Below are 25894 nucleotides of genomic sequence, written 5' to 3' on the forward strand. Positions count from 1 at the left end.
CAGGATCTTTGTTTTCTGAATGTTGAGCTTTAAGCCAACTTTTTCACTCTCCTCTTTCACTTTCATCAAGAGGCTTTTGAGTTCCTCTTCACTTTCTGCCATAAGGGTGGTGTCATCTGCATATATGAGGTTATTGATATTTCTCCTGGCAATCTTGATTCTAGCTTGTGTTTCTTCCAGCCCAGCGTTTCTCATGATGTACTCTGCATATAAGTTAAATAAGCATACTACACATTATTTCTTTTTACTCTTAGTTTTTGTTTTGTTTTGTTTTTGTTTTGTTTTTTTGGTCAAATGCAAACAGCTTTTATTGGAGTGATTTCCATCTTCCTCAGGTCAATTGGTAAAAGAATGCTTAAATTATCTGTGCATTTATTTGAATGAGAAGACTATTCTATATCCATATTTATAGGTCATCTTAATCATCCACATTTTGAGGCACTAATTTAGTGGTAGAATGAAACATATTAAAGAAACTGTATAGGTTTAAATCACTATCTGTGAGATAAGATTTTTCATGGATAAATGAGAAACAGTGGGAGTTCCATTGACTGTGGTGGCAGGGTTTAGTTGCTCAGTCATGTCTGACTCTTTGTGACTCCACGGACTGTAGCCCACCAGGCCCCTCTGTCCATGGAATTCTCCAGGCAAGTATATTGGAGTGGGTTGCCATTTCCTTCTCCAGGAGATCTTCCTGACGTAGGGATCAAACCTGTGTTTCCTCTGTCCCCTGCACCGCAGGCAGATTCTTTACTCACTGAGCTATCAGAGAAGTACTCCACTGACTATAGTGAAAGTGAATGTGAAGTCGCTCAGTTGTGTCAGACTCTTTGCAACCCCGTGGACTATAGCCCACCAGGCTCCTCCGTCCATGGGATTCTCTAGGCAAGAATACTGGAGTGGGTTGTCATTTCCTATACCCACCTTTTAATAAAAGAAAAACAAAAACAAAAAATCTGTGCTCACCGAAACTCTGTCCTGTCAGAGGGGCGGTGGCGGACCATGTGTGTTCCTGTCCGCCAGGCCTGCCCTAAGGTGTGCAGGGACACAGTCCGTATGGCAGGCTGCTCCTTCATGGGAAGGTGGGTCCTTCCGTACAGAGACACAGAAGTCGTTGCTCCAGAGATCACAGGAGATTTGGAAGAGTTCTGCGGGAATGACACGTTCCAAGAGGAGTCTCTCAGTGTGGTGGCCTCCTCAATGGCAGCACAGTTTCTCATGGCGGTGGCCTTGTAGCATTTTCCCCTGGAAAACTCACTGGTCAGTCACACTGTCTGGCTATAAAGATGGCCTCAAATGCAGCCATCGGTGAGTCAATTTCGTAACAGAATTTAAGTTAACCTGGATTAACGCAATAAACAATGCTTTTTCTTAGGGAGCACAAGGGGAAGAGTGGGATATAGAAGATTTCAGGAGGTATATCACTCTAGTTCTTTTTTGGGCTTAAATTTTGTTTAGTTTTTCTTCCTTCCCTCCAGGTCTTCCTTCCTTTCTTCCTTCCTATCCTCCTTCCTTCCTTTCTTTATTCATTAATTCTTCCTTCTTTTCCTCTTTTTTCTTTCTTGATGAGTACAAGTCTCTCAGGAGCACTCATTCTCATCTTCCATCTTGAATTCTCTTGGTTCTTCTCTCCCCCTTTCCTTTCCACTCCCTTTCTCTCTTCCACATTCTTTTATCTCCTTTTTCTTAACTTTCTGCAGGAGGTGGAGTATTCTCTTTCAGATCCTTTCCTTTTCCACTATAAGTTCCAGTCTCTATTTCAGAACAATCAAATACAAAGTGAGTGACTCCCAGTTTTGCACCTTCTGCTGCCATTTAATCTCACCTGCAGCATTGCACTAGCAAAGGGAGATGTGAAATAGGCAAGAAATATGCAAATGAAATATGTATTTAAAAATCTGACCAGCTGTCAGTAATTTGTACACAGATTTGGAATAAACATGGAAGGAGGATAGGATGTCTCCTTTAGAGTTTTTGTTTTATCAAAAGAAGATAAAGAGCTACTGAGTTTTATCAGAATTATACTCTGGACTTTAAAAATGACCTTCAAAGTTCATGTTTAAGATATAAAATAGTGCAGAATTTATGAGTATTGGCTGTAGAATTTGGTCTGGATTCATTTCCAATTCTTCCACTTAAGTAGTTATAAAATCTTGGGAAAAAAATCTTGGGCTAGTTTCTTAAAAATCTAGAAGCCTGAGTTTTCTTAGGAATAAAATGAGAATGCAAAGAATACTTAATGAAAAGATTACTGCAAATATTAAATGATAACAGTGCAAATAAAATGTTTAATAAGTTGCCTTACACTCAAAAAGCAGTTCATAAATATGTTACCAATTATTATGCCCATTATTATTTCAGGGAAACAATGAGGGAAGAATTTAAATATTGCAAAAGACAGCTGAAGTATTTTAGGTGGGAAGCTGCTGGGAAGATAATATTAAACTATTGTATATAATTTTAAGAATGAAGGGGTGAACCAAACTTAAGATGTAATATTTGCAAAGGTTTTGTTTACAGTTAGCCTCTGCCAGCCCTAATCACTCTGGATTCCACCACGGTACAATAGGTTTTGATGGGACTGTGAGTCCAGCTGTATCACCAGATAGCTATGTGAGATTATGAAAGTCATTTAACCTTTCTGAATCTCAGTCCTCACAGCCCTCTTCAAGAAAACTGGGCTAATAATGCCTACCACATAGAGATATTGTGAAGATCCACTATAACAATACATTTGTTGATGCTTTATAATCGGCGAAGTGTTATCATTCGTGTTCACTGCACTAAGGGAACACAGGATATTTCTCCTATAGACACAATTGCTATGAAAAACAAATGAGTTAAGTGAAAGGACTGGCAGGGGTTTTGACAAAGGATCACTGTGCCTGTCCCCTCCACTGGCCTCCCTTAGGAAGTCCAGGTTGCTGGAATGTGTGTGCATTTGCATAGCTGAATCACAGTGGGAACAGGAGTGACAGTAAGAAAAGGTGTTTCCCAATTGCTCTCCGAAATGAAATACAGCTAGTGCCTCTGAGAAAAGAAGTCTGCCAGGATAAAGGAAGAATTCACAGAAAAACCATGAAGCTAATTTCAGATATATTGTATTTTTAGATCCCTTTTCACTTGGCTCATGGAACATATCAGTACTGACAATTACACATAATTGATCTAAAGACCATGAAGATAAAAGTAGTAACTGGGCATTATTTAACAAAAGCCAAGGTAACAAAGAGACCAAGCATTAGCCTGCCACCAATGTGATTTCAATCCATCCAAAACTCCTTCTCTTGAAGGAAAATCTTATTTTTTTCAGTTCTGTCTCCTGAGCACAAAGAGCAGCTTTCCCGTGTAGAAGAATCCCTGCCCCCCAAAGCACCCCTACCCAGGAAAGTCTGCTGAAAACAGCCCTGTACGTATGTTTATGTTTAAGGCTTCTGGACATGGCAGGCTCGGTCGGCAAAACTCAGCAAATCCTTTTTCAAGTGTCCTGGATTTCTTACTAACATCTTTACTTGTTCATAATATCTTTCAAACTCCATTAACTTCAGTCTGAAAGATAAGTGGCCCTGTCACTTATTGTCAAGAACTTTGATTCAGGAATTTACCTCCCCCATCTCTATCAGTTTCCTAATTGATAAGATGAGAATAAATGTAGTAATACTACTACTACTACCTCTCTTTGGGGTTTACTTGAAGATTAAGTAAGATTATACACGGAAACAGTCCTCCTAGGTGGCGCTAGTGGTAAAGAACCCGCCTGCCAAGGCAGGAGACATAAGAGACATGGGTTTGATCCCTGGGTTGGGAAGATCCCCTGGAGGAGGGCATGGCAAGCCACTCCAGTATTCTTGTCTGAAAATCCCATGGACAGAGGAGCCTGGCAGTCTACAGTCCATAGGGATGCAGAGAGTCAGACGAGTTAAGTGACTTAGCATGTACGCACATATGCATACATGGAAACTCCTGACTCTCTGTCCACAATAATAACCCCAACATCTTAGCTTCTCTCCTGCCACCTCTACTCTGGGGCCTATGCCACCTGCTTTCTCTTGCAAACAGCAATTCAACACACTACCACTCCTTAAAGAAACATAGTGACCACAGAAAAGCCATAAAAAGGAATTCATGAAAGGTCAAGGTGATGCTGGATACACAAGTTCAAAGGGGAAGGAGCTAAATTTCAATGTGGCTTGATTTAATTTTTTATAGTAAAATCATTCTTGGGTGGAGTAGGGGTACACTGGTAGCATCAAATCTTCCTCCTTCCCATCACCCTAGCCTCCTCTCAACAAAATGCAGTCAACCTTTTGATTCTTTAATGTGACTATAGGAAAAAACACAGTACTCTAAGGTTTAGAAATTTCATGGTGAAGTGAACCAACAGGCAATCTGATGTGTGGATTAGTGGCAACTGGAGTACCTTTGACTGTTAGTTTTGAACAAGAGTCTAATTCCACGTTTGGAGAAGGGTCAAGGGAACTCAAGGAATAGATATTTTAGCAATAAGTGTGGGGCACACTAGGAATATTTGGAGAAGGTGGTAGGGAGGAGCCACTGGACAAAGGAGGCCCAAGGCAGGGGTATTTGGAGAATGAGATTTTAGAGATCTTAGCTTTCCTGTGAGAATGAACAAGTACCCACAGAGAACCTGACCTGCCTGGGCAGGGGATGGGGTGGGGGTGGGGTGGGCGGCTTCAAATTTCAACCACAGAACTCACACATAATCACAATTAAAAAAAAATTAGGCCATCATGCAGCATATGGGATCTTAGTTCCCTGATCAGGGATTGAACCCTCACCCCCTGCATTGGAAGCACAAACTCTGAACTACTGTCAGAGAAGTCCCAATTACATTTTTCTTGGAAAAAAACACTATTCAATCTTAAAGTCAGCATCAGGATATTTTCACTCTAGAAAAGGCTTCTGGAATTATAACTAACAGAGTAGAAACTAGGAAATTAATTCACACTAATCTCATAATTGTATCTTTCATTAATAAAAGATCGATCATGATCATAATACATTTTAAAAAAGAATCATCTTTGTGCAAACACCTCACTTTCTCTTTGACTTCAAGAAGCACAGAGTCATGGGGATGTAAGGAGACTTACTGTCTCTCAACTTAACCCAGAAGGAAACTGAGACAGAGTGAAATGACTGGCCCAAGTGTGCTCAGCTGACCAGGAGGAACCAGCAGAAACCTCGTGTTCCCAGGCAGTATACTCTTGGTGCGCCCACATTTGTTGCCATAGGTTAAAAAATACCCTAAAATAAACTGAATCAGGAAACACTAGTGACAAATAAGCTAGCTTGTGGTTAATCGAGTACTGTACAGTCCTTTGTCATATGCCAGCATTCTAGCCCTGCTGGTGCTTCCAGCTTACAACCATCAGCCCATGTGTGTACATATTTCTTCACGCAACTACGGTTCTTAATTCTAGGATTTCTGGCAGGCATGGGGTGAGATAATTCCATACTACACATGGAATTGTAGCATGCTACAATTGTTTGTTTCATTATCAAACGCTTTTGCTTTTATTTATTATCCTATTATGCCTTTTTCTCTTAGGACCTTACTTCTGTCCTGGATTTTCGGGTCTAACAGGACTGTGAAGTAAACATTTTATCTTGGATTTTGTCATATAAGGCTGTCATCCAATAATGTACTCCAGCCATAATGTCCTGAGGATGAAGTTTCAGATGATGTTAAGGAGATCATTCCATAATTTAAAACTCTAGGTTTTCAATTCTGCCTCTCAGATAGTCTTGTATGAGGCATAACTATTTATGTGCTGAGCATACCCTGGCCCCAATTTCCCCCACCTAAATTTAACTGCAACATTTTAAATTTAATTCAATTTAGTTGAGCAAGAAAAGTGCAGTCATGTTGTTTTCTTCTGTTTATTTTGATTAGAAAATTAAGCAGTGGTTTATAAAATGACTATGCCTCTCTTTTGAGGAGTAAGTATAACATTAAAACACTGTCAAATGCTAAAGGAACCTTTTTCTAAAATATGTTACCTTAAAGTGTTTTAGAAATGAATAATGTAAAAAAAAAAACTGTAATCATTCAGTATATTTAAAGTATTATTTATTAAGTATTAATGTATGAAAGTATTATTGGTATACTGAAAATAAGACTTATACAGTGGTGAAGTTGACAATATGTTATTATTCTGTGGGGTACATAAGAAATAATGAATAAGTTTAGAAAGAAAATAATGGTAAGAGGAGCTAAAGATTTGCTTCACAAAAGTTCCTTTAAATCCAGACCCTACAGAAAGTTAATAAGGGAAGCCTCCTTGTATTAATAAAATTACCAGGTTCACGTTATCTCTCTCAGCATTAATCTGAAATTTTCCTGTCATCTGTTTCCATTTTGAAAGTTGAGCTGTATTTTCCCCAAGTCTCTGGAAAGGAGGAATCAAAGCCTATGTTGATATGTAGAATCTCCACTGCAGCTAGAGCTGGAAACACTTTCTATCGCCAGACAAAGCAATCCAAAATCAAGCAACTGTTACGTCAAAACTCGTCAAGAGAAGATAGAAAAATACACTGAGGGAAATGCTAATGACCTGCTTACAGCCTAAATATCTTTGTTGCAAGGACACTGACAAATAGAGAGCAGTTAAGAGTCATCTGGAGCACCAAAATTTCATTCCACAACTGTATTTATTTTTAGCATTTATTATTATTCATTGGTGCTCCTAGAATAATGGTGGTGTGAATTATGCATGGCAGAATGGAATGAGGGAATAGTATTTATAATTCTAAATTTACAAACAGGAGAGAAATTAGTAATACTATAGTTATCAAAGGAAACAATCCTAATTAAAGAAATAACTGCTACAAAACCATATGCAACTCAAATCAGAAAAAGACAATTCACATTTAATGAATGCCTTTAATATTAATTACAGAATTCTTAACAATACATTGGGACAGCTCTCTTGGAGAATTCAGCTTACTGTTTAACAATTTCTGACTAATTTTATTAACCTGTACATCTGAGAGGATCAACCCCCTCTGGGTTTAATTAGAAGAAAATTCAATTTAAATCTAAATGTCAACAGTGGTTACTAATTATGGCAGGGCCCTGGACGGGACAGCAAGTCTGTAATCAGGCAGTTCCCTGGTAACAATTAACACTTTCTTTCTGAGTTATGAGTGCGTTAGGATATTTTAAAATAAATACGATTCAGCATGGGACACTGCTAATATCTTGAGCCCCTACTGCTAGGTGCAGACATGCAGAAGAGGATGCCAAATTAAATTACAGAGATTTCTCAAACATATAGCTGAATAATAAGCAGCTACAAAACTAGGTCAGGGTCGAAAAGCTAGAGCTGAATGCCCCTCCCCCAACATGCAAAATAAATATACCCACTATCTCTGAATAGAAATCATTCTTTTGTTATGCCCTTTGTCAAGAATACATTATTGCAAAATGATATTTATTTCCACAATCTTCACAGCTGTGAGCACGACTGAATTAATCTTTCTAGAACTGATTTCATTTGCAATTTCATGATTACGATTATAAAATGTAAATTTATTACTTAAAAAAGAAATGATTATAAAAGACATAGATAAAAAAGACAGTTCTTTATCTATTGGTTTGCTTTGCTCGATACTAATGAAATAAATAGCTGACTAACCCTGAAATGAAAACAAACAGTATAAAAATGATTGTAAAAATGTGAAATGAAAGCTAGGAAGACAATAAAAAATCAACTCTTTTAACGTAACACATACAGTGATTATGTAGCTCAGAGAAGTACCAGGACATGCAGATTTTTTCATGGTGAGGCTAAGCTTTAATGGTTTAGTCATTTGAGATTTTTCTATGGCTGCCATTCTTTAAATGTTAGCATTAAAGATAATACAGAAAATACTTGGGTACTACTAATCTTTTTTTTTCAGCTTTCAGTTTTATGCTCTTAAAAGATAATCTCCAGCAGACCATTTTCAGACTGTTTAATATTGATGACCTAAATAACAAATTAGTTTAAAGAAATCCATATTTATAAGACCTCAATTTTTAGTGGAATTCAGTCACTAAATTGGTCTTTCCTTGAAATATATTTCTTCTTTTAATCAATATGAAGTGCCTACTGTATGCAAACAACTGCACTGGATGCCAGAGTATACACAAGAATTTGAAGACAAGCATGGCTGGGTTCCACATTATTGGTAAAAATAATAAAGTCAGATTTTTTTATAATAACTCGGCCATTTATTTTATGCAGTAGCTTAATTTACATTAACTCACTTATCCCCAAATTAGAGTGATCTATTCTTTAAATATCAATTTAATTTTTTCTGCTTAACACTTCGACTTCTAAATATACAAATACAATTATTAAATATATTGAGTGTCAAATGTCTATTTACAGAAAAAGATCACTGAGGGTAAAGATGGCTCAACTAAAAGCTGAATGCCAATAAGTGGTTATAACCACTTACGCTCATAATAGTTGAAATAGCATGTTTAAATAAATATTAACATGTTAAAACTCCTATTTATCATGTCAACTCCATCAATAGTGATCATATTTCTAATACTAGGACTGATCAGTTAGCTTTTTGAATTTGCTCATATTCACAAAGCAGAAACGCAAGCACTGTCACATTTGTGGTGTTCAATTGGATCTGAACTAGCTGCAGAGGAAAAGGCTATTTAAGCTCATGGGACAAAACAGGGTGTGAATATAGAATAAATTATTTTTTACTGTATGATTCCTTTCCATTTGCTTTACCTAAGAGTCTGAGTTTTCAATAAACTATTTCTACTTTGGACTTTTATGGCTTTGTAGAGTGTGAGTTAAGCAGAACTTTAGGTTATTCTCCCAGTCCAAGTATTATCTGTCACTCCTCTAGCAGGAAGGCTAACAGCCCTTGGCTGAAGATGTCTCTATTGCTTCTTCATGTTCAGAGCCCTGGACACTTTCTCGGGCATGGAAGGCATCCTTCCTCCTTGAAGAGTCCACATTTCACCTCTGGGAGGCATGATGCCTCCACCAGGCTGCTACCGCCAGAGTGCCTAGCGTTCAACAACCTGACTCCAGGCTGGTGTTATAACACTTTGCGAGGAAACCTTCAAGTAGGCTGAAATAAACATACCTTGTTGGCATTGTCATATTGCTTAGTAACTCCATGCTTAAATGAAATTTGGAGAAGCCGTGCTTATGTAAATTGTGCCTTGAATTTTTTCTTTTATTTTCCCCTCTCCCTGCCCCTATCTCTCTCCTTTCCCTCTCTCCATCCCTCTCTTTCATCTTCTTTTTTTTTTAATAGCATTGTGCATCAGAGAGGTTTACACTAACTCTTTCAGCTTTCCCTAGTATTACTACCCGAGGCACCGTATCCTCTCCCAGAGGGAGACAGCATAACAAGCGTGCCTTGCTGGTCAACAGAAAAGCTGGGAGGTCTGTCTGAAACTCCTAGTTAATGACTTGTTTGTCCTTTGCTGAGGATTCCTTTAAGATAATTTTCAAAGCCATTCCATGATTAGGTGCTGGATCTCGCAGAAGAAAGAAACATGTTCTTTGAAACTAAGTAAAGCAAATAAACAAGAACAATGATATTTATACATGATAGACAATATAATTAGATATATTTCTTACACTAGTTTTAAAGTGTGAGTCACCAGGTAATATTATTCTGAATATTATACTACAAACTCAGAACAGGTGTCTAGAACTATTTTCCTACACTTTTAAATGTTAACTCTTTCTCTCTGCTTAACTGAAGCTTTAGTTAAGATCTTTTGATAACAAAACGGAAGCTCTGTAACCACAGCTCAATAATAAGGTGAATGGAAAAACAGTTGGTTTCCGTCTCCCTCAACTGCTTACCTTGATGTGTTCAAGTCAAAAAGAGAAAGAGAGAGTGTATGTTCTCCATTATACCAACAACCACAAAGGCAAGCGATAAATACAAAGCACCGTTTTATACTCCCTGTTGGTATAAAGTCTTTATTTGTTAAATCTTATGAAAATTTTATTTTCATTTAGGGCCACAAATTTCAAACAAAGGTTGAATGGTTTCATAATGTCACATTGTTCAAAAAATGTCTTCAACCATTATCATGGTAATATTTTGAAGAAATAAACTGTTATTTTTATATCTGAGGCCCTATTCTGAAACTTGCACAGTAACTTCTTGGAGAAGTGGATTTAACCCTTCTGTGGAAAGGGGCCCAGGTGAGAAAGAAAAGGCCCTGTGCCCCAAAGGAGGGTGCCAGTGGGAACAAGGAATCAGGAGGATTCTGGGGAAACGCTCCTCCGTCCTCCTCCCAACCCTCCACACTGGCAGTACAGCTTAGCAATTCAGTCCTCATGTTTAAGTTTAGGATCAGGAAGATTCTAGAGTAGCATTTCCCAAAGTGGGTTCCACAGCATGATGGAAGGTTATGCTTAAGCAGGTTAAGTAAATTGGGACATGCCAGGTTAAACAAAGGTTAAGGAGCTTTACTGTAAGCTTTCCCAGGGCTCTAAGTCAGGCAAAAGGATTCTAAATTCATATATTCCATGTGTTTTTCTCACCTCTTGACTCTCTAAGGTGTCTCTGAATTATTCTGCTCCTACTGAGGGACTTAAGAACCTACTCATCCTGGACTCCTCAGGGTGAATTCCACAAGTGTGCACCAGGAAGTTCTGGCCTTTTCCCCTTGACTTTAGAAATATGTTGATAATTAACACTTTTCTTGCTGAAAACATTCACACACACAACCAAAAAAACAACAAATTTCAGGGTGAAGCCAACAATCCCATCATGATTACACAAGATTGAGAACAGAAGAATTATAATTAAAAAAGGTGCTGATTATTAAGGCTGGCATGACTGACGGTTCATTCTGGGCCTTCAAATCTGGGGGACTTCATATTGATCAATAATGTCTATTTTATGAAAATTTTTTCTCAGGTAGATCCCGATTAATTTTCTTACCAAGAAAACACCTTTTGCTTTCTTTAGTATTTAAAATTTAAACATTATGATATGTTTTCTAAAACTGAGATATAATTAAATAATCTAAGAAAAAGATATAAAATAGATTAATAACCACAGTATTCTTCAGAGCATGTTTCAAATGTGCATTGTTAAATAAGGTATGTGACAGCCTTCAGCACTAAAGCCAGATTATTAGCAAACAACTAAGTGAAACCAAGAAAAGTGTACACCCTGATCTTACTGAAATAATTATAGAACCTTTAACGTCCCACAATGCACAGAGAGAAAAAGAATGCAGCGAAGAAAGAGCAACATAATAGAAACAGACAGAAGTAGGACAGTCATTTTACTTTTTACACAGCAGACACAAACTACTGTGGAAAGTTGAAGAGTATACAAAAATGATCACTGAACCAAAAGTGAAATTTTATTTTGTGTCTCAATTGAAAAATATTAAGGAAATGTATCTAAGTAAAATAAAAATAAGCTGTAATTTAATTAGGTCACTCTTGCTTTCATATAGATACATAATTGTTTAGGTCAACAAATGTATACTCTTACGCACGTGTGTATATATGCGTTTATATCTGACTACATAAAATGGAATGTGAGTATACATAATATGTGTTTTTCTGTTTTGGAATCATTACAGATTATTATTTTACCCAATGGATAGTGACAATGTCCTACAGTCTGGCAATACAATACTCATAAGTTGACTTGCTATGCAAAGTATTCTCCTAATGAACTTTGGCTGCATCTCTGCAATGAATCATATTTCTCTCTACAAGTCTAAAGATGAAACAAAATGCAGTTAAAAATAACTGCACAGCACATTGTAGGCACTCAGTTTGCAAAACAACTGAATGAATAAATGAGCAAGTGCAGATCTTGCCCATGAGACGTTTCTACAATGGTAGTTTTTACCCTTCACTTGGAAAACACTGCTGAGTTTTGAGGAGGTGCTTTAAGGACTAACCTTCAAAAGCAACGACTTCACTTCATAAACTATACTAGGGTTCCACTCAAAATGTCATTTATACAAAAGGACACACAGTTCTTATTTTGAATGTGATAACTGCTGGCCAATATTTATGGTTCAAGGATCTTCTCAATTGGGTACCACCCTGTTTTACAATCTTTTCCCCTTAGCTTTCACTTGGGACAAAATGAACTGTTGGTCATTTCCATGTCTTCCCACCTAGTGGGACTCATGTTGTTCCTTCCAGCAGAGAACACTTCCTTACTCTTTCTGCCCATCTAGAATGTACTCTACTTTCTAGGCCCAGCTTCAAGTCAATGTTTCTGCACAGCTTCCAAGCTGTCCTCACAGCTATGAAACATAAATACATTTTAAATGTATATAGTGGGGCTTCCCAGGAACTCACCTGCCAATGCAGGTAGACATAACAGATGCTGGATTGGAGAGATCCTCTGGAGGAGGGAATAGCAACCCAATCCAGGATTCTTGCTCAGAGAATCCCATGGACAGAGGAGCCTGGCGGCTACAGTCCATAGGGTTGAAAAGAGTCAGATACAGCTGAAGCAACTTAGCATGCATACACAAAAGAATACAATAGAGTATTTAAGATACTGCTGATGCTGCTAAGTTGCTTCAGTCGTGTCCGACTCTGTGCGACCCCAGAGACGGCAGCCCACCAGGCTCCCCGGTCCCTGAGATTCTCCAGGCAAGAACACTGGATTGGGTTGCCATTTCCTTCTCCAATGCATGAAAGTGAAAAGTGAAAAGTGAAAGTGAAGTTGCTCAGTCACGTCTGACTCTTAGCGACCCCATGGACTGCAGCCTACCAGGCTCCTCTGTCCATGGGATTTTCCGGGCAAGAGTACTGGAGTGGGATGCCATTGCCTTCTCCAATTAAGATACAGTTTCTGTCAAAACCCTAGATTCCCAAGCACTTCCACAAAAAGGCATCAACTAGTTACACCATCAGATGTCCTAGGATTTCTTTTTAAGTTTCATCTGAAAGTGTTACTACCTTCTTCATGAAATAGGTGTAATAAAGTGTATAGTGAAAACTTCTGACAAATATCAGCTTTCCTTAAAGTATTACACTTTTCTCAATTGCAGAAGACAGCTGAGGTAATATGTATGTACAAAGGAAGTTTTTCCTCTTATTAAGAATAGATTTAATTTCTCTAAACAAATGTAACAGCAGAAAATATATCTAAAACTTTCTAACAAAGGAACAATGCATTCCAAACTTTCTCTTTTCCTATTACAAAAAAAAAAAAAAAAGTCCTATGAAGTCCAAGTGCTCCTGTGTGTACCAGCTCCTGATGGAGTGCGGTGGTTCTAGAGAGAAACACAGTGTAAGATTCCTTGGTAGATAATAAATACACAACTATCGTCCCTGAAAACACTGCCATCTGTTGTCAGAAGAGAAAGGTCACTTTTGAAATTTTGCCATGCGATAGGTTTTCTACCAGTGAAGAAAAAAATACCTGAGACTTAACAGAGCAGGTCATCCTACAGGAGAAAAAGGTCTCTAGGGAAACTACAATTTGGAACATGGCCAAAGCACAACAATACATTGGTTTTCTCAAATAAATACTTCTTTAAAAGAAAGTGACTCGGAAACAGCAACCCATTCCAGTATTCTTGCCTGGAGAATTCCATGGACGGAGGAGCCTGTGGACTGCGGTCCATGGGATCACAAAGAGTTGTACACGACTGAGCGACTAAAACACACACACTCTCTCATAAGCAGCTTTTATTAATTACCATATATATTTTCATTTTCTTTTAAATACAGAGAGCCAAAATCATGGTTGAAATTCCAGTGATTTTGCCTGGCTAATACTTTTTCTTAATTTTCCTAAAATTTTCTATTAAATTTTATTAGATGATAAATGTTACACTATTCCCCATGGATCCATAATAGAAGAGAAAGGAGAAAAATCATGAAAATCATCATCTACTCTGTCTCTATGTAAAGGATTTTAAAAAGTATACATGTAATATGTTATTTTCTGAACAAAGTAACTCACATTTCCTAAGAAGGGATCATTACAGAAGCTATTTGTCAGTTATCCACCATCTGAAGTTTCAACATTTTTAATTAGGAAATTTAAGTTGCAACCCAGATTAAATGTAGAAGGTGTTTATGAGCCATCATTGCATCAATTTAGATTTTCTAAATTAGACTGAATATCTTAAATATGACTTAGAAACTCTAATCATAAAGTTAAACAGAGTTAAACTTAAGTTTAGTAAATTTTGTGAATTTCATTGGCATGTTCTCAGTTCTTAAACTTATCCATTTTCACTTTGGTTTAGTCACTTGGTCGTGTCCAATCTTGCAACCCCATGGACTCCACGCTCCTGTGTCCATGCGATTTCCCAAGCAAGAGCACTGGAGCAGGTTGCCATTTACTTCGCCAGAGGATCTTCCCAACCCAGGGATCAAACCCACATCTCCTGCACTGCAGGCTGGCACCTGCATTTTCACTTTGGTGAAATTGCCCACAATTGTCTCCTTAATAAACAGGGAGGATCAGTGTAGAAAATCCAACCAAAAACTACTCCAGGTCCCCTGCCAGAGCTCTGCATACAGTCATTTAATCCACACAACAACTGTAAGAGGTTGGCTTTCTGGACTCAATTTACAAATGAAAAATGAAAGGATTTGTGTTTCCATCCCCAATTTTGCAGAGCCGGTCACAACAGAGAATTCAAATCCATGTGCCTCCAGCTCCACAATCCTTGCTTTTTCCTGTACACCACACTGCCTCACACATGAACAATTATACCTGTTTCCAAACTGTATAACAGTATTCTTTAGTGTGCATGGTGATTGACTTGCTTTTTATTCATCTATTTCTGCTTATTAAAATGCAGGAACTGGTAAACTTCTGGGGGGTGAAGACATCAACTAGGCTTTCCAGGCAGAAACTGGTCACTAGCATGACAGATGATTCACAAAGTGGAAATAAACACATGAGTAATTAGGCTTGGGTTTAAGAGGCTAGCAGACCTGATGCGCACAGTCAGCTGACTGTTGGTTCACTTTGTCTAGGTCACTGCCTTGAGGCATGACAGCAAAGCCCAGCTAATTGTGGGGTTTGGAATTGAGACCTTGACAACTCTAGTCTAAGGGGAAAGGTAAAAAACACCTATGAAAAGCACATGCACCATTCCCAAATGGCTGGAAATCAGTCATACTGTGAACTCAAACTCCTTTAACTGTTATGTTTGAATTATGAAATCTCAGTGTATGACTTCCACTGTGCAATTTTTGAAGTTCATACTAATGAGTCTGGCAAATCTGCTTTGAGATACCATCTTGCTGAGAAATAGAAGGCCTTTGAGAAAACCTCTGAGCCCACAGTTTAACTCATGTGTGTTCAATGCCTTTTATACCCATTTAAGAATAATTTATGAATCTAGTTTAGTACACAATGTCCCACCTATGTCCTGCCTACTAATCCATAATCTTAATAACTGTGGTTCACAGATCCTTCAGACTCTCATGAACTGTGAAACCACTTGAATAGAATGTTTTTATTAAAAACCATCCTAAAAATACTCTGTGACTCTAGTTTTCAATATCTGAGAACCATGTAACAGATAAAAAATACTTTTGTATTTCATCTAGTCACTTCTTTAATTTTACAGTTGGAGAAATCTACCCTAAAGGTTACAGGATTTGCTCAGTCCTACCACTGCATAGTAAAGAACTCATCCACAGCTCTTTCCACTGTATTCCAGATACAAGGCTCTATTATTTTTTCAGAGTCAAGAAGTTTTGACTGTCATAACACTGTGTTAGGTCACTAATATGACACAATCCCAGCCTCCTCCCTAGTCTCCTCTACAGCAATTCTAACCCTATAAATGATGGACTTTAAACACATCAACTCAATCACTCTAGGCAGAGAATATACAGTACACGCCTTCCGACATGCTATCCTTCTGTCCTTTACCCATGTCTCTCAGGCTGCTTGGTAACTCCCTCCTCAAGGCCCAGCTCAGACATCACCTTCTCAGCAGCAGTCAGCTCTCTTTTCACTTGGCAGGACTACCTGAGTTCCCGCGTGTTTATGACAGTACCTATTGTGCTATGGAACACACTGTGTTCATGACCACCTTCTCAAGGAAAGGACTCATCAAGGACAGGACCTTGCCTTGCTCGAATTTCTCCTCTAGGACTAGTGGAGTTCCAGACACAGAGCAGGTCCTCAGAAACGTCGCCTGAATAGAACTGACTGTGATAGATGTATCAATGAGTGTGGTACAGACACTCAGGACGACAGCTCCACCAAAGTGTAAGTTTCAAAAGTGAAAAAAATGAAGACAAAGGTTACACACACGATCTTCACTCATTCAGGGCCATTGATGAGTTTTAGATTTGTGTCACTTCTTTTATTCATTCAGTTATTCATTCAACAAAGTAAATGATCCCACAAGAGTCAACACTGAAATTGTGCAATATCTGCTTTTACTTTCAATCTGTACTTTTCCTAGGACATTCTGTGGTTCTATGTCATTGTGATGGCTTACTTCAGAGTGCTGCTGACATTTTAAGAAGGCATGGTTTTAGTGGCCAGCATGGTCACGGGCCAACAGGAAAGACTGAGGCAACTGTCAAAAAAGCAACAGAAGAATGAAATTTAGCAAGCCATGACCAAGAGTACCTCACTTGTTCAACAGCAAAAAAGAAGAAAAGGAGACAGGTGGAGATTCAACTGGCTACTTTTTCAGCCTGTAGGCTGTACCTTCTCTGTATAGCATCATGCTACAGAGTCTTGAAAGGTCTTCTTTCAATTCGATAAGCGAGCAATTTTCCTCTAGCAATCTGGGTTTGGATAAGAAAGCTTACAAGATCTAGAATCCACTCTTATTGTCAGTCTGATAAGCCTGTAACTCTAGGACACTGAGAAATGCAGTTAACAGCACTTGCCATTTGAATGACATTCAGGTACTATGCACTGGATGGAGTCTATCCTTTCACTTCTCAAAGTTTCAAGTTGCCAGACAGAAATATGTTTCACTTAAGTTCCAATATTTAACAAATGTTCGTTTTCTGCCTTTCTTGCTCCAAGAACACAAACTATTTGGTACAAAATTTCCATGAGAACAGGAAGCAATTTAACACTGCCATAGAATTGCTGTAAAAACACAACAACAACAAAAAAAAACAGTGTCCCTGTGATTAGGCCAGAAGTGAGGCATGAGGGAAACACGGGGTGGTGGTTGGAAGGTGGGGTGGTAATTGCTAAAGGCTTTCACAATTACAGCAATTTCCACTGGCTAATCACCTGCTTTCAACCTCTGCACCTCTTTTACTTGTGGTCTCACCATGAAATCTACAACCTGTTACAGAAAGAAACTGGGTGCAATCTACAAGGAAATGCTTCTAGCTTTTGATTCAATGTTAGACCTGTGTCCAGATCGTCCAGTCCTAAACTCAGGGACCAGAGAAGGCAATGGCACCCCACTCCAGTACTCTTGCCTGGAAAATCCCATAGACGGAGGAGCCTGGTAGACTGCAGTCCATGGGGTCGCTAGGAGTAGGACACGACTGTATAACTTTCAAGTAGACAACCTGAGCGACTTCACTTTCACTTTTCACTTTGATGCACTGGAGAAGGAAATGGCAACCACTCCAGTGTTCCTGCCTGGAGAATCCCAGGGACAGGGGGAGCCTGGTGGGCTGCTGTCTCTGGGGTCGCACAGAGTCGGACACGACTGAAGTGACTTAGCAGCAGCAGCAAACTCAGGGACATTACTAATGGTTAATAAATGGTTAATAAAAGACTATGTAACTAAGAAGGTCAAAATTTCACATAATATATAAAATTGTCTATCTAAATATTACCTATCTCTGTACTATCTAGTATGAAGATATACCTGTTAATCTCAGATGTTAGAATTATAAAACATGAAGTCATCCTTCAATTTCACTGCAGATCAAAAGATGGAATGTTTGTGATTTGTAGGCATTTTGCAGTTTATTGTCTTTGTTTTTGTTACATCTTTATGTTACGTGAACAACTTTGTTTTGACTTTTCTATGAACTAAAGATGGTTCAAAATACAGAAACAGTTTCTTTTTAAAATCACCCTGTTTGACAGCACTCATTGGTTTGAGTCTAAGCATCTTTGTAAAACATTTTGGATTTGTTGCACAGATTTAGATCTTCCATGTTCCTTCTCATCATTAGCCAATTATGAAGGAACTATTACCTTTGCTCACCCTGATATTTTATCAACTTCACTGAAACAGTCTCATCACTCATGATACACTCAGGAGATTGGTCCATCGCCCAGAAGTGCACAAAGAATATTTTTGGTGAACTGCCATTAGCCTTACGAGGAGTTATGCATATACATGTGATCCTCATCAAAAGATGGATACAGACTTCTATGTATTTGAGTATGGTAATAGATCCCATCTTGCAGAACTGTGACCTACTGCTCTTTGTTCACGTGCTTGTTAGCCAGTTACATTTAGGAAGGCTTCAGATTTCACTGTTATCCCTGGTGAATTATTAGTCATCAACTCCCCAACATCAGGTCTTACAACTCTGTTCAAAGCAGAAACATCTCTGAAATCTTCTGAAGCATGACTTCATTAATAGATGATATACTAAGCATTAGAATTAACCGTACGGATTTGTATCTGTTACCAAGATTTGTGTGAAATAGCAGAGGGATCCCCTTAATAAGAAATTCCTTTTAATACTGCCAATCAAAATATTTTTATTCCTGTTATTACAAAAGCAAGTTTGACACAGTTGTGCCTAATATCATTCTTCAGTAAGAAAATGAGGGTTTTTTCTTTTTTTAAAGAAAGTTTATAAATATGCTAGGCACATATTTCCAACTCTTAATTTAAAACTGATGGCTATAATAAGAATTACAAAAATGAAATGTTCTTTGTTCAGAGTCATAATTCAGAATGAAGGATTATTTTACAAAAGCTTAATAACTATACATTTTTGTATCTTCTTTGACACAGAAAATGAATCGTTTGCAAAAAATTTCATGATCTATGCATCTGGCTATTTCAGTACATGGATAGTACTGAAGATCTCTGATATGTATATTACCTGTGGACACTTTTCTAAGTAACACTAGAGGTTCAAATCCAGAAATGTAGATTAGGTTGGCCCCTTTTTTTGACTGCAATGGCAGTCAGGGCCAATAGGTAGGTCTTTTTAAAGAACTTTACTTTTTCACAATTAGGTTTCAAATAATGAAGATTTCATAACTGTTATTAATGTAAACAAAGACTACTTGATCTTTCAAAGTTATATTAAAAAGATCGTTTCTGATCTACCAAGCTTATTTAAAAGATAATTATGCCAATCATAATTTTTAAAAGTGTCTTTATCACTGCGGTATTTTCTGGCTTGATTAGCAAATAATATCTTCACAAATTTTGAAGTTCACAAAGATGTAAAATTCTGAATTACAGCTCTGGCAAATGTATTTCGTTGTTAACAGCATATAGATAGGTAATTGCTAGTTTGGGGGCAGAAATGCTTTATATCCAAAGCACTTTTTCCTGGAGGGAATCATACTGTCATTTGTTTTTATTTTCAGAATGAAAACAAATGGCACTATGATTCCTGAGGGCAAAAATGACTTCAGTCTATTTCTTCTCCTCTGCACGCTCATCCACTCATTCTTAGTTAGATGCAATATAGATACAGAACCCACCCACACCCCCAGGACTTCCACTGCTGCAAAATGTATTCACTTGCTGTACAGTAATTAACAGCTCTTGACTGGAAAACTGCCAGCATGTACAACGTGACACTCTTCCTTTGAACACTAACAAAGTGCATAAGTAATTTATGTTGGATTAAATATCCCTAACAGGGACCCTTAAGTAACCCAATCACTTTAAACAGGCTCCACATGCATGCTCCAGTGCAGTGAAAATGTCAGACAGTGATAACCCACTAATAGCACAATTCTAACTATATTCCAGCCATTAGCATTTTATGACATCAATCCTCATTAAACCTGGCAAGGAGAAAGATACTAATGTTTCCCAATTTTACAGCCAAGGTGGAAGAGAAATGGAGAAAATGTGTAGACAGGTGCTGTCTCCCAAAAAGGATTAACATTTTTTAAAATGTGGTAGCAATTTTCTGTTAGTACCTTTGTTTGCATTGAAAGAGAGACAACAAAGAGGTAATGGCTACAAGGACCTCGATGGAATTCAGCCAAGAGCGAAAGAAAAGACTGGTATTTCAGCCATTGTGCTCACTGCTAAAGCCCTGTGCCAACTCATCTTCCAACCCATTATATGAAATTTAATTTAACCTGCTATGCAATTAATTCAGATGTTCAGCCTATTTTTCTCATGGCAGAATCCCTCACACAATGCCTTATTTAAATATTAATCAGTCCTCTTTCAATTAGGACTAATTTGCTTCACAGGGTTTCTCTCATCTTCTGATTGCAGGAAAATGGAGGTAACTTGCAACGTTTGAGGATAATTAACATGGTATTTTTATAATACTGATACATCAAATGGGACCTTAATGAACCCCGCTGATTCCATTTAGTAAAGCATGCCTCAAAGTTATAATCAAGAGGAAAGCCACTGCCATCTGTTTGAAATACTAAGGAGCACAATTTAAACACAAAATGCTTATTTCTCTAAACTGTCTATTGTAGAGGTCTGCAAAAGTCATTTTTCTATGCAAACTAATTGTACAGTATTTTAATTTGAACCTTTTACTGCACATATACAAAACAGGGACATCTTAAGATGTAGGGGCCCTGTTTAATTAAATGTTGACAACCACAGAAATAAGTAATGTTTGTCAATGTTACTTCTTTTACGCGTGCTGCGCCGTTGCCACTAGAAAAGCAGCATTAAGTTTTACATTTCTAATGAATCTAATATTTCACAGCCTTTTGTTTAATATTTGAAGAACTTTTCTTAACAAAAACCATGAAGCTCTATGAAATGGAAAAAACATACGCATACACTGTTGGTTTGCTGCTCCTGACGTCACAGAGTAAACAGGTTAACATTTACACACGGCCAGGTGTGCACAGTGTTCCATCTGCTTCCAGGCAGGTTGAAGGTCAATGTTTTAGGCTTTGAGCTATTCTAGAGTTCCTTGGTTACATCTAGGTTACAGAGGCTATTGGCTCCCAAGGTCATTATCAAAGCACTCAACATGTTCCAATGGCAATAAAACATGATTGATAACAGATTGCTTATTTACAATGTTTACACTGTGGTCACAAGGATTTCCTCTGTGAACTTCTGAAAAAGTAGACATTACCTGTGGGTGTTTTAAATAAGAATCTCCCCTCATTTTCTTTATAAAGCTACTCTACATCCTGCGTCATTATATCAGAAGCATCAATAGGTCAGAATTTCATTGTAAAAACAAAACCAAACATTTGATGTGAAAAATCACATTCATATTAAGTATCAGTCAACCAATAAAAGTATCAACTGTGTGTCTTAGATGCATTTACCAGATGCAAAGAAGAAATAACTGAGGCCACTCCAGGGTAAGAAACACATTCCAGTTAAACCTGACAGAAAGAGCAAGAGAGGCCACCGTGTATAAAAAGGACAATGAAGAGATTAACTGGACTGGAGAAAGGGGGTCTGGCTGAGGTTTTATCGAAAATAAAACCTATAGCTCGAGGATAGTTATGTTATCTCATTAGCCTAAATACATAGCACATTGAAATAATTTATGTGTTTATTACTTTGTTGAGTTTAAAAACTTCTAGGATGAAATCTACAAATTTCTCATCCCAGCACCCACTACTGGGTCATGTTTTACATAGTCGGGGCATGAGTAAACCATTTGTTGATTTTAATAAAATTCTTGTGCTCATTTGGCAAATACCTACTGAGCACACATCATGTTCCAGGCATGTTCTAACCACTGTGTATCAGTGAACAAAAGATGAAGCACATCCCTGCTCTCAAGGTGTGTAAGTTCTAGTGGGGAGGGACAGGCAATTCAAAAGATAAGCAAACAAATGAGATAATTTCCAATAATAAAAACTTATGAAAAATGCAAAGCTGTATCTTAAGCATAGAAAGTGAAAGGTGGGGACATTTTGGATTGGGTGGTCAAGGAAGGCCTTTCTGAGGGGGTGACACGTAGGCTAAAATTTTAATGATGAGTCAGCTTCAAGGAAGACTGTGCCAGCCTAAGAGAGCAGGTCAATGGCAACCGTGAGTCAGGAAGAAGTTTGGCTAGTGTAAGGAACATTAAAAATAAACAAACTAGAGAAAAACACAAAATGAGGTTGGAGAGATGGACAAGGGTTGGAAAATTCATGAAAGTGAGTCTGCGAAAAGAAATTGGATTCTCCTCCTAAGCGCAATGAGAGAAACTGGAGAGCTGTTCGCAGAGCAGTGACATAATCTGATCTGTGTTTTTTCTCTTGTTTTCCATGGGAAAGAGGGATGGTAGACGAGTAAGCAGAAAATCAAGGACACTATTAGGAAGCTTCTGCATCAGTCCAAGCCAACTATGTTCACGGTTTGGCTAGAGTGGGAGTATTAGCAATGGAAACAGATGTGAATAGAGAAAGAGGCAAACAAGAGAGTGAAGGGGAGAAGTGTAGGATCAGAGTTGACTTGGAGGCTGTTGCTATAAATAACTGGGTATCTCCTTCTGAGACGGAAACACTAGGGAAGGAACAGTTCAAGAAAAAATCTCGAATTCTCTTACGGTCACTTTAATTTTACAAGTGGAGCTGTTGTACAGTAAAAGCTGCTTATCAAAATAATATTTAAATCATTTACTATTATTAGCAGCTCTATGAATATTCTCTTCGACTTCTGAAATGGTTGTTTCCTTTTAGTTTCACTAGCGTAGTGTGCGGTCAGATGCCTCTGAACCTTTACTACACCATCCCCTCTGACTGCACCACTCTTCCTAATATCTACCCTCTAGCTAATTTCCACTTTATTTAACAATAGTGGGAGCTCATACTTATGATTGGTGAGTGACAGGCACCAAGCTAGGTGCGTAGATGACATTTCATTCAAAGTTCACAAAAACGCTAAATCTAAAAGATACAGAAATATCTACTCTACAGAGCACTCTTTCTGGTAGCAAGAACAGGGTAGAGTTGCTCCCATGATCTCAGCAGATTAGGCCCCTCAGTGTAGATTTCTATAGTAATTTCTTAGCTGCTCTGCCCTTTCAGACTGGAAGTCCTTGGCATCGTCTGGAAGCATACGGAAGAAAATATACCCAAATAAACCTCAAAGTAGCCAAGATTTTGATTTGTATGTGTACCACCTACCAAGGGCCCTACAAACCCTCTGCCTGAATTGTGCTTCCAGTCTGATGGGGAATCCTTGATGCCCAGGAGTTAGTTCTTCATGGTCCCCATCCAATTACTTATCCCTCACAGCTTGAGAGATGGTATCTCTCTCACAGTTTAAAGACAGCATGGCTGCCAACAGGCCAGAACGATCATTAATAAGTTAACTGTTCCCAGAAAAGATTGCAATCTATGCCAGTCCTATTATAAAGTAATCTCTACTATAATTACTACACAGACTTCCAGGACACAAATTCTGACGTGGGAGGCAGGTGATGAGGTTCTGTGTCCACTCACAGCTCAAGAGGTACCTAATGTTTGTGCCCTTCCCCACCAAGTTTCCACCCCAATGATGAGCAAAACACAATGCTTAAACGGTATTAAAAAGAAAACCAATGCTTTACACAGTCTCCCATCCCCTTAAAAATGGCAACAGAAGGGCTCAGTCCTATTGGTTTGTTCAATGTCCTCATCTGAGAAGACAGGCCTGCTGCTGAGTGCCAAGATGGGGCCAAAAAGAAGAGCCCTCGGCACACTCCACCCGGCACATCTAGACATGAACTTCTACCCCGCAACCAGCACTATACCACCAGCTCACAATCAACCATTGGGCATTTGGATTTTTAGAGCAGAAGAAGAAAACAGCAAGTTAAAGAAAGGAAAGCAATAACAGTTAAAACAACATACTCATGGGTAGCACCTCATTTTGTGCCAAATGCTGCTTGTCTGGGGCTTCCAAAGATGGATTCATTTTAGCCGCACAATCCAAGGGGGTAAAAACAATCATGATGCCTATTTTATAGATGTGCAAGTTTAGACACTTCATACAGTTACAAACCAGTTATGAACTCAAAGTCTCATAAGGAGGAAATGGAGGAAGGGAGGGAAGAGAGCAACATGACCAGGGACCTCGGAGGAGGTACATGGGGCAGAATATTCACAGACAGAAGGAAAATGGTGTGGTATGCCCTATGACCAACTGTATCCACCAATCACCCACACTTGTCACAAATGGCCATTTCACAGAATGCTACACTATTCTCTACAGCCTCCTCTAGTACTGAATAATCAAATATTTACCTAAGTAGATTTTAACTGAAAAAAATAAGTATGTTAAGACTGTGCAATGATATTAATACTAAAAACAGTAAAAAACACACTCTTCCTTGGCGGAGCTCCTGGACAGGCGACCACTGTGGAGGGTGGACCCTGGCCCACACATCTGAACATTCACTAAACAGCCCTGACTCGTAACTCTCTCCGCCCCCTTCTTCCAGTTCTGTCCTTGTAGACACAAACAGTTTAGTGCTGTGCTGTGCCTAGTTGCTCAGCCGTGTCCAACTTTTTGTGATCCCATAGACTGTAGCCTGCCAGGCTCCCCTGTCCATGGGGATTCTCCAGGTAAGAATACAGGAATGGGTTGCCATGCTCTCCTCCACTGGATCTTCCCAACGCCAGGATCGAACCCAGGTCTCCCACATTGCAGGTGGATTCCTTTAATTGTCTGAGTCACCAGGTTAGTACTCCCCATAAAAATATGAGCACACATACTTAATTTAATAAAGCAATTGATTTCCATTGCTAAGCAACAAAAATGTGTGCATAGTTGAAAATTAGAATAAATAATTTAGTAACAGTTACAGTGACTACAGTAAAACAGTAATTCCCAGATTACATCTAACTTCCATTCCTATATTTCATTTGCTTATATACACAAACAAATGCCATATGTTCCACTGTGACATATAATCTCTCAGAGTCGATGAGTAGCCACTCTCTTTTCTATTCTCTTACTTATTCTCTTACTCGAGAAAACATTTAATGAGAAATATTATGTGCCAAGGGTACTCAATCCTGAGGCTACAGAGCCTAATATGGCATGACAGGAGCTCCAATTTCTGAAATCAGAAATACAGTACAGTGTGAGTGACAAGCAATCATGATAACAATAATGATGACGAAATAATAACGATGCAAATCAGGATGCTGATGAGAGCTCACACTTACAGGGTTTGCTCTGTGCCTGTTTTAATTGCTGCACATATGTGAACTCACTGCAGCATCAGAATAACCCTATGAGGGTGTTACTATAAGCCTCATTTTACAAAGAAAGAAATGACCCAGAGAGCTGAAAACTCACTCACAATTCCAATTCCCCTCAGTCATTCAGATAGCAGGGGGTAAACAGGCCTTCAGGCCTAGGCGCTAGCTCTGGTCTTTGGCCCTAACCATCTCAGGATGTTGTGCGCATAGCAGTCCTGTTCAGTGTCTTGAAGACACACACACACACAAAGAAAGAAATGCAAGCCAGACTTATGAGGTGGGAGTAGGGTATTAGAGAAGTTTCCAAGAGGAGTTATTCTTTAAGTTGAATGTTTAGGTGTGAATAAGACAACTAGATGACAGGGGTGAGGTGTGGGAAAGGGAATGCAGTATCTGAAGAGATGGAATCCAGAAAGAGCTGATTACTCCCGGAAACTCCCAGCTGTGGCCTGAGGGCACATTTCACAGAGTAGAGAGAGGTGGGCCTCTTCCTGTGCACAGGCCCTTATCCTGCTCAATTCTGGGATGTCTTTTTATCTCTGTACTTCATCCTGCATCTTACAGAAAATTATCATTTAAACTTTAATAATTTTGGGACCATGAT

At 38.6% G+C, this 25894-nt stretch overlaps 1 protein-coding gene across 6 annotated transcripts in view; it reads right to left on the bottom strand.

Moving 5' to 3' along the window:
- The window catches only part of TOX (thymocyte selection-associated high mobility group box), a 311684-nt gene that overhangs the window by 212515 nt on the left and 73275 nt on the right, over positions 1–25894 (bottom strand). The window contains exon 1 of one of the 6 annotated variants that reach the window (XM_010838992.1): positions 967–3773. The exons of the other annotated variants lie outside the window; for them this stretch is intronic. The gene's annotated coding sequence lies outside the window, so the exon portion shown is untranslated. Of the gene's footprint in view, positions 1–966; positions 3774–25894 lie in introns of those variants that run through there. 6 annotated transcript variants of the gene reach the window in all.

This window comes from Bison bison, unplaced genomic scaffold, assembly GCF_000754665.1.
Source record: "Bison bison bison isolate TAMUID 2011002044 unplaced genomic scaffold, Bison_UMD1.0 scf7180017864108, whole genome shotgun sequence".
NCBI classification, from domain to species: Eukaryota; Metazoa; Chordata; class Mammalia; order Artiodactyla; family Bovidae; genus Bison; species Bison bison.